Source organism: Oryctolagus cuniculus, chromosome 14 (assembly GCF_051225735.1).
Source record: "Oryctolagus cuniculus isolate XC-2025 breed Fujian yellow rabbit chromosome 14, ASM5122573v1, whole genome shotgun sequence".
NCBI lineage: Eukaryota > Metazoa > Chordata > Mammalia > Lagomorpha > Leporidae > Oryctolagus > Oryctolagus cuniculus.
This window is the reverse complement of record NC_142880.1, coordinates 53814993-53827400: the sequence shown is the minus strand read 5'-3', so window position 1 is coordinate 53827400 and position 12408 is coordinate 53814993.

The window sequence follows — 12408 nt, the reverse complement described above, 5'->3', positions numbered from 1 at the left end:
ATTTTAAATAATTGCAGCTTTCCATTGAGAAGCAGCTAACTTGTCTTTGAACAACTTAAGGAATGGATAAAATCATCAGCTTTGGATCACTTTCAAGTGGTCATAATTTCAATTCCATTTTCTGCTTTGCTTAGATATGAAGTATTATGTGATTGATACACTGCACTGACAAATGGAATGGCAGAAAGAAACAACAGGAAGTAAAAGTTAGGATCATAAAGATAAAATTGATGAGGATAATCATTTCACTGAAAATTATCTAAAGAAACAAATTTCACCCTCCATTAGCTTTAGTACACAGGCAGAGAAGACACAGGGTGCTGATTTCTATCTACTTTAGAGGCTGTATTTCAAGAGCATTATTTGTTAGTTTACAACACTGTCATGCACTGGCAAATTTTACCTGCTAACTTTTGTAAGGAGCTCAGCAACAAGAAACTTAGAATATCCATTTATAGTAATAAACATGATTAGTAAGATTAGAGAAATAATGAAGAGGAGTCAGATATGATTGCTTCTGTTCTTCCAAACCATGCTGTTGATTGAATATGAAGTGAGATTTATTATGATTAAATTGAAGGCATGAACAAACACATTTGATTAATTCTACATTGTTTAATAATTTAGTTGTGAAGTATTAAATCCATTTGAATTTGAATATTTGAAGATTAGTGTCTTTAAAGGAAATTAGTGTACATTGTTTTTTAATATTTTAGTATTTAGTTTTATGTATTAATTTTCAATCACTATGATATTTTAGGTTATACAGAGTAGTTGACATATTAAATATTATTATCATCTCACATTATTAAGGAAGATAAATGTTTTTAAATAAATAAAGTTAGTCCAAAATGCATTCAAATATTAAGAATAAGAAACATTTGAGTTGTAAGGATCAATATTTTTACTCCTGTTTGAATACATTAACTCACAAATTTACATATTCCTTTTAAATAGCATTTTACAGTAACCAAATATGTATTAAATTAATGTAGATTTGTGATTGAAGAGTCTATTAAAATTATATAGTTATTTCCAGATTATTGAAAATATTCAAGCTGTTTGATTAAAATAGGGTTCTGTAGTGAATTAGGAAAAGGAAATCTAAGATATATAAGTATTAGATATATTCATATAATTTTTAATCTGAAGATAAAAGCTGAGAATATAGAATATATTTGATTATTAGAAACTCCAAGTTAAGAAATTATTAACTTTCAACATATTACTCACAATAAAACCTGCTCAAATTTCAGATGACTGCTGAAATATGAGTAGCAAATACCATGCACTTTTCTTTTTTTTCTTTTTAAGACATTTATTTCAAAGACAGAATTTCAGAGAGAGGCAGAGCCAGAGAGAGAGAGTGGACTTCCACTCCACCAATTCACTCCCCAGATGAATGCAACAGCCAGTGCTGAACTGATTCGAAGACAGGAGCCAGGATCTTTTTCCGGGTCTCCCACGTGGGTGCAGTGGCCCAAGGACTTAGGCCATCTTCTACTGCTTCCCCAGGCCATAGTAGACAGCTGGATTGGAAGTGGAGCTGCCAGGACTCGAAATGGTGCCCATATGGGATGCCAGTACTGCAAGTTGGGCCCTCGTACCCACGTGGGAGACATTGAAGAAGCTCCTGGCTCCTGGCTTCAGATCGGCCCAGCTCTTATTGAGGCCATTTTGGGAGTGAACTAGAGGGTTCTCTCTCTCTGTTTCTCTGTGTGCCTGTGCTTCTCTGTAACTCTGACTTTCAGATAAATAAATAAATCTTTTAAAAAAAAGATAATATTCGTCAACATGACATAAATATTGTTTCATTTCTGTATATTTTCAGTTTATTTGTTGCCTACCAGCTCCTCTCTTCAAGTGTTTTATACAACATTTAAAGCATTACTTTGAACTACATTTTCCCTATTGTGCTGAGGACACACTAGAATTTGTCACTTCTATTTGTGTTTTGGGACCCATTATCAACCTTTCTCTGTCCTCTCTCTCAACCCATCATAGCCTAGAATAATCACTGTTCTACATTCAGGTCAAATTTTTACTTAATTTCTACAGATGAGAGAGAAATTGCAATATTTGTCTGTCTGTTTGGTTCATTTTACTAATAGTATGACATTCATTTCCATCAATTTTGCTGCAAATGTAAGGAGTTCATTCTTTTCATGGATAAGTAATATTCCATTGGGTGTATCTACATTTATATCTGTATCTTTTTATAGTTGAGGATGTTTAAAGATAATTTGAGTTTTGATATTTCTCGTTTGAATGTTATTCTTTGTTTTACTTTAGAGTTGTTACTGACAATTAAGAGAAACGCTGTGATGGGATAACTACCTGTGACTCATGTATTTTCGCAGAGTCTTATGGAAATGGTCAAAGGCTTAAGCCCATTAAACTTCCAGTGCTTCAGATGTTATTGCGGTGTTTTCCAGTTTATAGAAAACAGGCTCAGAGAACGAACAACAAGCTTTTCATTTCGGGTTTGCTTTGTTTTCAGCAGTTGAGCCTTAAAAACCACAATGTACCTTAACTTGGGAACCTGTAGTCAATTCATGATATTCATCCCATCACAAAATGCTGATATTTGGAAACTGAGAATTACGTTTATTTAGAATATAATAGAAAAGGGCAATATCTATGTATATAAAAATTATACTTTTACTCACAGTGAAGCCCTACAAATTAAATAGAATATATATATAAATTTGTTTTGCTTGAATTTATATCACATTAAATGGCATTATTCTTATCTAGAATTATATTGGAAACATATGTACTTATTTATTTATTTATTTAATTATTTAAAGATTTATATATTTATTTGAAAGTCATAGTTACACAGAGAGGAGAGGCAGAGAGAAATAGGTCTTCTACCCAATGGTTCACTCCCCAATTGGGTGCAACAGCCAGAGTTGTGCCGATCTGAAGCCAGGAGGCAGGAGCTTCTTCCAGGTCTCCCAAGTGGGTACAGGGGCCCAAGGACTTAGGCCATCTTCTACTGCTTTCCCAGGCCATAGCAGAGAGATGGATCTGATGTGGAGCAGTCTGGTCTTGAACCCGTGCCCATGTGGGATGCTGGCGCTTCAGGCCAGGGTGTTAACCCACTGTGCCACAGCGCCAGCCTCAAACATATGTATTTAATGAGCTAAATTTAAACAATCAAAATTTTCATAATATATACCAAGATTCGATTCTGAAAAATTCCTATTGACAAAATAAACTAAATGCATGCATTTAAACAATAAACAAAATGTATTAAACTCTAGGAAATCATAAAAGACATAGGATTCTGAACTCTATCACTTGCTAACTTTAGTTTCTTAGGTTTTCTGTTTAACTTCATTGAATTTCAATTTTCTTTTCTGCTAAATGGGGGAGAGTAAGACCTACTTTTAAGGGGTTCTTAGAGGACTCAGTGAGACTTTATAGAAACAAGCTAGTAAGTTTTATTCACTTTCTGGCATATTTGAAAATTTTATATTTCTGGAGGATTTAAATCCTATTAGTAAGAATTAAACTTTAAGAATGAAGTTTTTAAAAATTTTATTTATTTGAGAGGCAGAGTTACAGACAAAGAGGGAGAGACAAAGAGAAAAGTTTTATTTTTCCATCATTTGCCAGCTGTCTATCCTTTTAATAAGTAGTACCAATGTATGTGTTGTGTTTTAAATTTATTTTATTTATTTGAAACAGTTACAGAGAGAGATAGAGATAGAGATAGAGAGATAGAGACAGAAACAGAAAGAGATAGAGGCAGAGAGATAGAGAGAGAGAGAGAGAGAGAGAGAGACGGGCCAGCGCCATGGCTCACTTGTTTAATACTTCCCCTGCGGTGCTGGAATCCTATATGGGCGCCAGGTTCTAGTCCTGGTTGCTCCTCTTCCAGTCCGGCTCTCTGCTGTGGCCCAGGAGGGGCAATGGAGGATGGCCCAAGTACTTGGGCCCCTGCACCTACGTGGGAGACCAGGAGGAAGCACCTGGCTCCTGGCTTCGGATCAGCACAGCGCCGGCCATGGCAGCCATTTGGGGAGTGAACCAATGGAAGGAAGACCTTTCTCTCTGTCTCTCTCTCACTGTCTGTAACTCTACCTGTTGAATAAATAAATAAAATCTTTAAAAAGAGAGAGAGAGAGAGAGAGAGGGAGAGAGAGAATTTTCCATCTGCTGGTTCAATCCCCAGTTGGCTGCAAAAGGCCTGAGCTGGGCCTTTTAAGCCAGGAGCTGGGAGTTCTTACTGGGTCTCCCAATGGACCCAGGGCCCAAGCACTTGGACCATCTTCCACTGCTTTCTCAGGCCATTAGCAGGCAGCCTGCACATGAATCAGCACCAATATGGGCAGAGGCTTAGCCTGCTATGACACAGCACCGACCCAGGTGATGTAAAATTTTATCCTTTATGTTTTCCTGTAAGTTTCCAAGCATTCTGTAATTAATATATATTTCTTTAAACCAGTAAATGCATATTGTATTTTTAAAAAGAAAAGTAAATATCTTATCATAGGTACCAATATTTGATTCTGCACTTCCTGGTGAACTAAAAATACTTGTTTTGAAGACAGGATCCACTGAATTGTCTCATGTAAAAGAAAACTGGTTTTTACAATGAGGAAATTACAGTTCTCTCATTTACTCAAAAACATTTGTAATACATCTCATATTTTTGCTTATTTATTTAGTAGGCCCAGTTTTGGTTATGCCATCCAGAAATGAAAGATGCAATTAAAATTTCATAACATTGCAAAATAATAAAAATAAAGCCAGCGTCAAGGCGCAATAGGCTAATCTTCTGCCTGCGGTGCTGGCACCCCGGAGTTCTAGTCCTGGTCGGGGCATCGGGTTCTGTGCCAGTCACTCCTCTTCCTGTCCAGCTCTCTGCTGTGGCCCCGGAGGGCAGTGGAGGATGGCCCAACTCCTTGGGCCCTGCACGTGCGTTGGAGACCAGGAGATGCACCTGGCTCCTGGCTTTGGATCAACGTGGTACGCCAGCCGCAGTGCACCGGCTGCAGCGGCCAATGTGGCATGAACCAACAGAAAAAGGAAGACCTTTGTCTCTCTCACTGTCCACTCTGCCTGTTAAAAAAATAATAATAAAAATAAAAGAAATAACAGAATTGTTTGATGATTATTAATGAGAGCAACAATGATGAAATTACATATTTCTTGTAATTATAAGAAGTGGCATTCAAGTAATTAAAAAGTAATCAGATTGTATATCTTTTATCTACCTTAGTGAATTTAAGTAAGATGTTTATCCATCACTTGCTAATATTTCATCTGTGAGCTTATCTTAAAATATGTTTGAATTAAAGCATTTTTTGAAATAAGGTAGTTAACTCTTTAAATGAAAGGCTGTACTTATTATCTATTATTAAATTTGGAAAAGTTAAAATATCCCCAAATATTCTGAAAATTTTGATGTCTTATTTTTAAATAACCCAAGGTTTTATTATTTAGAGGTTATCATGTCGCAATTAGTTTATTTCTCTTCAGAAGTGAATGCAAGATTTTGCTTAATGTCAAATTTTTTCAAGTGAACCATCAATAAGCTGAATATTTTCTATTTGCAATTTCAACCAAGACAGAAGTTGGCTTTTGGAATTTTTGTTCTATGGATTAAAATACTAAAGAGATATAGAGAGGTTATTTTATAAAAGACAGTCATAAAATTATTTAAATAAAACATAAAATCTATTTTTAAATATATATTTAAATGTGCCCAATATTTTTCAGTGGATAACAAGTCAGAATGAAATACTAATATTTGCTATTTTCCTTAAACTTAAATTCATTTATTTTCCACAAACTTTTGTATGCTTTATAAGATATTAGGTATAGAGAGTTCCAAAAAAGTCTTAATAGCTTTTTATTTTAAAGATTTATTTATTTATTTAAAAGGCAAAGTTACAGAGAGAGAGAGAGAGGGAGAGACAGAGAGATCCTATATAAGTCAGGCCAAAGCCAGTAGTCTTGAGCTTCTTCCAGGTCTCCTATGAGCGTAACAGCGACCCAAACACTTGGGCCATCTTCCATTGCTTTTCCCAGGCTAATGGCAGGGAGCTGGATTAGAAGTGGAGCAGCTGGAACATAAATTGGTGCCCATATGGGATGCCAGCATCGCAGGAAAAGGCTTTACTTGCTATGCCACAATATTATATGAAGTAAATGGTACAGAAGCACATAAATTTAAAATCAATATGATAGAACTGAACTCAAATGATCCAATACTTTGAGAATACAAATAATAGTAAATGAACTTATTGATTAAAATGATTTTGCCTGCCTATGTAAAGATATAATATGTTTATACAAATACACACACAAATGAACACTCAGAGTTAAATTAGCAAGTTAATGATCCTAACACGTACTGTGTAATGTGTTGTAGTGAAACATTCAGAATAATATCATAATTGTATTTTGTTTGGGGAGAGCTGGTACACTTTTATTTTTAATGGGTTGAACTTACATATTATAATTTTAATGAGTTAATATTTGAAAATCTAAATTAATTATGAAAAACATTAGGTTCTTAGACATTGACCTTTGCCTTCTCCACCCCATTAATGATCTTTCTACTTGCAAACCTATTGAAAGATAACCACATGTTAACCAAGTTCATTAGTCTAGGGAATTAATTTGCACACTTATTTCCTACTGTTTAAAACTATCATTTTTTGCAAGTTTCTATTTTAATCTCTGCCATTCACGTTTTGATAGGCTTGTATTCTATTTTGTAATTGAAAATATGCTGGTAGCTATGTTTGAGTAAAAGAATCATGGATGATAGGAAAAGATCATTATTGAAATAATTGATTACAGTGTATTGAACAGGTAAATAAATATAAGGCATAAAAATAATGCTATGTTTTCAGATGTTTTGTTCTCACCAAAACTCAAGTTGAGGCATGGTCCCCAGGGCAATAGTGTTGAGAAGTGGGGCCCAGAGGGAGGTGTTTCAGTCATAGAGGCGTCAGGTTTCTCAGTGGATTAATGTCTTAGTATCTCTCATACTGTACAGACTGGATGAACTACAGCAAAGCAAGTTGTCACTTGTATAACCTTAAGTTTTGCTACTGTTTCTTTTGCTTTGTCTTGCTTCCTTTACCCATGTGTTTGATTCTTTTTTTTTTTAAGATTTATTTTTATTTATTTGAAAGGCATAGTTACAGAGAAAGAGAGGGAATGGCACATGTCGCTCCCCCTCTTCGTGGAGGAACGACACAGGACCCTGCGCTGTTCTTTCGTCTGCTCGGCCCTCCCCGGGTTTGCTGCTGGTTCTTCCCGGGTTGGCTACTATCCCTTCCACCTCCGTGGAAGGGCAGTTCCCCCTGGCCACATTCCCCACTTCCGCAGGGGAGCGGCACACCGCCGGCCGGCTCTCTGGGGGCTGCACAGGTGTTCCCCTTAGATGTTCCTCTTAGATGTTCCTCGTGCATGCCGTCTCTCTCCTCCTTTATAGTCCTCCTCTGCCAATCCCAACTCGGCTGCCCACACGCCGAGTACGCTGCTCTCCTCCAATCAGTAGCAAGTCCTACAGTTTATTGGTTGAACTGGAGGCAGCTGTGCGGAAGCTGTTTACTTCTCTCCCAGCGCCATATTGTGGGAGAGCAGATGCATAGAATAAGTCTTAATTCCAGTAACTCAGTCCAGTCCGAGCTGCTCCCCACAGGCACACACACACACACAGAGAGAGAGAGAGAGAGAGAGAGAGAGAGAGAGAGACAGCTTCCATCTACTAGATCACTCTCCAAATGGCCACAACGGCTGGAGCTGGGCCAATCCTAAACCAGGAGCTTCATCCAGGTCTCCTGCGAAGGTGAAAGGCCCAAGTACACAGTCCATCTTCTGCTACTTTAGCAGGAACATTAGAAGGAAGCTGGATCGGAAGTGGAGCAGCAGAGACTTGAACCAGCACACATTTGGGATACTGGCACTGCAAACAGCAGCGGCTTAACCCGCTACCTCACAGCTGCAGCCTCTCCCATGTGTCTGCTTGCCCTTCTGCTTCCTACCATGAGTTGAAGCAGCATGAGGCTCTCACAGATGTAGCTACATGATTGGACTTCCAAGCACCCATAATAATGAGCCCAAACCCTTCTTTTCTTTATCCACTACCCCATCTCAGATATTCTAGTATTAAAAACAGAAAATGGAGGAAGACATTGATGTGTCGATTTAAACTGATGTACCAAATGCACATACAGTTGTTTGTGAATCATGAGAATTTAAAAATAGGGCCGGTGCCTTGGCTCACTAGGCTAATCTTACGCCTGTGGCGCCAGCACCCTGGGTTCTAGTCCCGGTCGGGGCTCCAGTTCTGTCCCGGTTGCTCCTCTTCCAGTCCAGCTTTCTGCTGTGGCCTGGGGGTACAATGGAGGATGGCCCAAGTGCTTGGGCCCTGCACCCGCATGGGAGACCAGGATAAGTACCTGGCTCCAGCACAGCACGCTGGCTGCAACGCGCTGGCTGTAGCGGCCACTTGCGGGGGTGAACCAACGGAAAAAGGAACACCTTTCTCTCTGTCTCTCTATCTCTCACTAACTCTGCCTGTAAAAAAATAAAGATACATAAAATTTTAACTCTGATCTTAAACCTTGAAAAATAACTCTGCATTTCAAACATTTTATACTTTCATTATTTACTGTTTTGTATTTATTGTTTTGTACTCTATTAACAATTTTGATAAAAGTATCACATACAAACAAAATAGTGTACAAACTATCTATGACTGTGTCGCATCACCCCAAAATTTAAAATAAGCAGTATTTCACTTTCTCATGGCTCAGTCAGAAATTTTGACTGCTCTGTGCTTAGCTGTGAGGTTCTTCTGCCTGTATTAGTTGTGTTTGTTCTGCTTGTGCATTCATCTTGTGATGTATCCTTTCACATTGCCTCCTTCATATATTCAGTGTTTGGTTCTATTTTGTTACATTTCTAAGACAGAGAGAGAGAGAGAGGGGTAACTCCTATCTACTCTGTCATTCCCCAAATGACCAAGGCAGCTGGTGCAGGGCCAGGCTGAAGCCAGGAACAAGAAACTCAACCTACATCTCCCATGTGGGTGGCAGGAACACTATTACTTGAACCATCACTGCTGCTAGCTAGATTCTGTATTAGTAGAAAACTGGACTACTGAAAGTATAAAACACTAATTCTATTAAAATTATATGTAATTAGAATGGTTTTTTGAACCAAATTTTAGTAATTTCTCTCATTTTCTTGACTTGGAAATCTAAATAAAAATCAAGGCTCTCTAATTATTGATGTGATGTACTTGTCTCCTCTGTCCCTGAGAGAGCACTATTCACTGAGAGCATGTTTTCTGAGTTCTCATCCTCTCTTGCCACCCCCTCTTGTGATGCATCTGCTTTAGAAAGAGCAAAAGGGAACAAAATGCACATTTGAAAAACAGCAGGAATAGAGGTTCCCTTGTTGTTGCACAAAGATTTATGTCAAGCAAACAAAAAGGATGCTAACCTCCCCTGGTGGACAGTGACGCCTACATCTAAATGCTACTATAGTTCCTCTCATGCTTTGAAAAGTCTCACAGTCAGAATATTCAACACAGAATGGCAGTCTGACAATGGGTGTTTAATGTCATTTATCCTTACAAAAGGCTAAAAATTTCACCTAAAACCTCTGATAAACAGTGCTTCTTCCTGCTAATACTTTTATTATATGTTTTGTTCATTGAAAGAGTGTTTCCAAGTGAGTAATGCTATTTGTATGTTATGTGTAGTTAGACATATATCTATAAGAATTAATGTTTACTTTATGTAATGATTATATAGAAAGTAATCTATGTATTCCATCTCAATTTATTTTTTAAAAGATTTACTTATTTATTTGAAAGGCAGAGTTACAGAGAGGCAGAGGCAGAGAGAGAGATAGAGACAGAGATAGATAGATAGATAGATAGATAGATAGATAGATAGATAGATATAGGTCTTCCATCTGCTGGTTCACTCTCCAGATGGCCACAATGACCAGAGCTGCATTGATCTGAAGCCAGGATCCAGGAGCTTCCTCTGGGTATCCCACACAGGTGCAGGACTTGGGTCATCTACTGCTTTCCCAGGCCATAGCAGAGAACTGGGTCGGAAGTGGAGCAGCTGGAACTAGAACCGGCACCCGTATAGGATACGGCATTACACATGGCGGCTGTACCCGCTACACCATAGCACTGGCCCATCTTAATTTAAAAGCAGTGCTAATTCCATACTTGCAACTTTTAACTGAGAGTCTGATAATGTAACTTATTGCTAAAAGCTAGTTCCTTTGAGTCTTAAAAGACTATTCCTCATGTGTCCATTAAATCAGCATTATTATTAAGGTTTATTGTTAAAATAAATTAATAAAGATTTATTGTTAAAATAAATTGCAGCACAGAGTATATGACAATGAATATTGAGGGGTCCGTGTTGTGGTGTAATAGTGAAATCCGAGAAGACCCCCTAGAATTTACACTGCAATGTGGCCCTTTAGAGATCCCCAGCAGTGCTATCTGGGGTGCCACATGTGCTACCGGAATTTGGGATGCCATACAATTTCACTATAAGCTTATTAATAAATCCCCAATATTAATAAGCCCGAGAGGGTTCCTGCCTAATACTTAGAGAAGAATTCTAAATACCAGCAGCATGGTACATTTTAAGCTTTATTTAGTGAGAAAGATGCACAGGAAAGTGAGAGCTTTATTTAAGAGAGAGAGGTGAATAGGGATTCATACCGAGCACCAGGAACCAGCCACGTGGATTAGCACCTAGGCCTGTATCTGGGCCAGAAAGCCTAGAGCACATGGCCTGAAGGCCAGGTGCCTTGGAGCAAGCCCCCTCCTGACAAAAGGCCAGGGAAGAAGAGCAGGGCTGGACACACTGTGCCCCAGGCTTTTAACCCACTTCCAAAAGGGAGTGGTTAATTAACCTGATTGGCTGGTTGGCACCCAGGTCTGGCCAGGTAGGGGGATGAGGTCACACAAAGCCTTGGTGAAAGCGTGGTCTTCCAGCTCACAAACCTAATCAATTTTAGCCTGTGTGCCGTTGATGGCATCCCATGTGAGCACCATTTCAAGTCCCGGCTGTTCTACTTCCAATCCAGCTCCCTGCTAATGTGCCTGGGAAACCAGCAGAAGATCATCCAAGTCCCTAGGTACCTGCATCCATGTGGAAGACCAAGATGAAGCTCCTAGCTCCTGGCTCCTGGCTTCAGTCTGGTCCAGTGCCAGTCATCATGAGTCATGGGGGAGTGAACCAATGGATGGACGATCTCTCTCTCCCTCTGAAATTCTTCCTTATAAATAAAATAAATATTCAAAGTAAGTAAATAAATAAATATTGAAACCAGGCTGCCTAATTTGAATCCTGGATACTCATCATATGACCATGTGTCCTCAGGCAAATATCTGGACTTTCTGCTCTGAGTTTCTTCATCTGTTGAGTTAGGATCATACAAGTTCATCCTCAAAGGATGGCTATATGAAATAAAGAGATAATGAATAGGAATTACTGAGAAAAACATTTAGCACCTAATTGACATTTGGTACATTCAAGGATTGTTTTATTACTAGTGTTATTTTTTATTAAGATACAGTAATTATTCATCCAGAGAGCACTAGAAATATATAATTTCTTTGTTTTTTAAAAATACAATTATTCATTTCTTGGCATTAAAATAACACCACACAGCAGTTAATAACCTTAACATAGATTGTACACTTCCTTGAAATTCCAGATTAACTTTGTCTCTAAGTTACTAGCCATAGGCCATATCAATCCTTGGTAAATCTGGTCTTTTTTAAAAGAAACTAAAAACACTATAGCTTTTAATGTTAAAGTCAACAAATTGGATTAACCTTATCACCTCATTTTCCCCCTCTTCCCACTCCTGGTGGAAATCATTCTGCTCTATTTCTACGTATTTGACTTTTTTTAAGACTATGTAAAAGTGAAACCATGTAGCATTTTTCTTTTTTTAGATGGTTTATTATTTCACTAAGCATGATGTCTTCAACATCATTCATCCATGTTGTTGGAAATGGCAGAATTTCCTTTTTCAGCTGAATAATATTTCATTTCATGCATATGTATATGCTATACGTACTATAATTACATATATAATATGGATATGTGTGTATGTATGTATATAAATAAATATACGTATATAATTTATGTAATCATCTGTTGCTGGACGCTTACTTAGGTTCTTTTTGTATCTTGAGTATTGTGAGTAATGTCACAATGTACAAAGGAATACAGATCTCATGTTTCTTTAAACTGGGAGGCTGATCATATGACATTGTTTAAAGCTGCAACATTTGAGTGATTACTGGGATTTGTAGATAAATGGTTACACTACATTGCATTTGGGGTGCAATCACTGTCATGACATTGCCTGGGATTCCCAAAT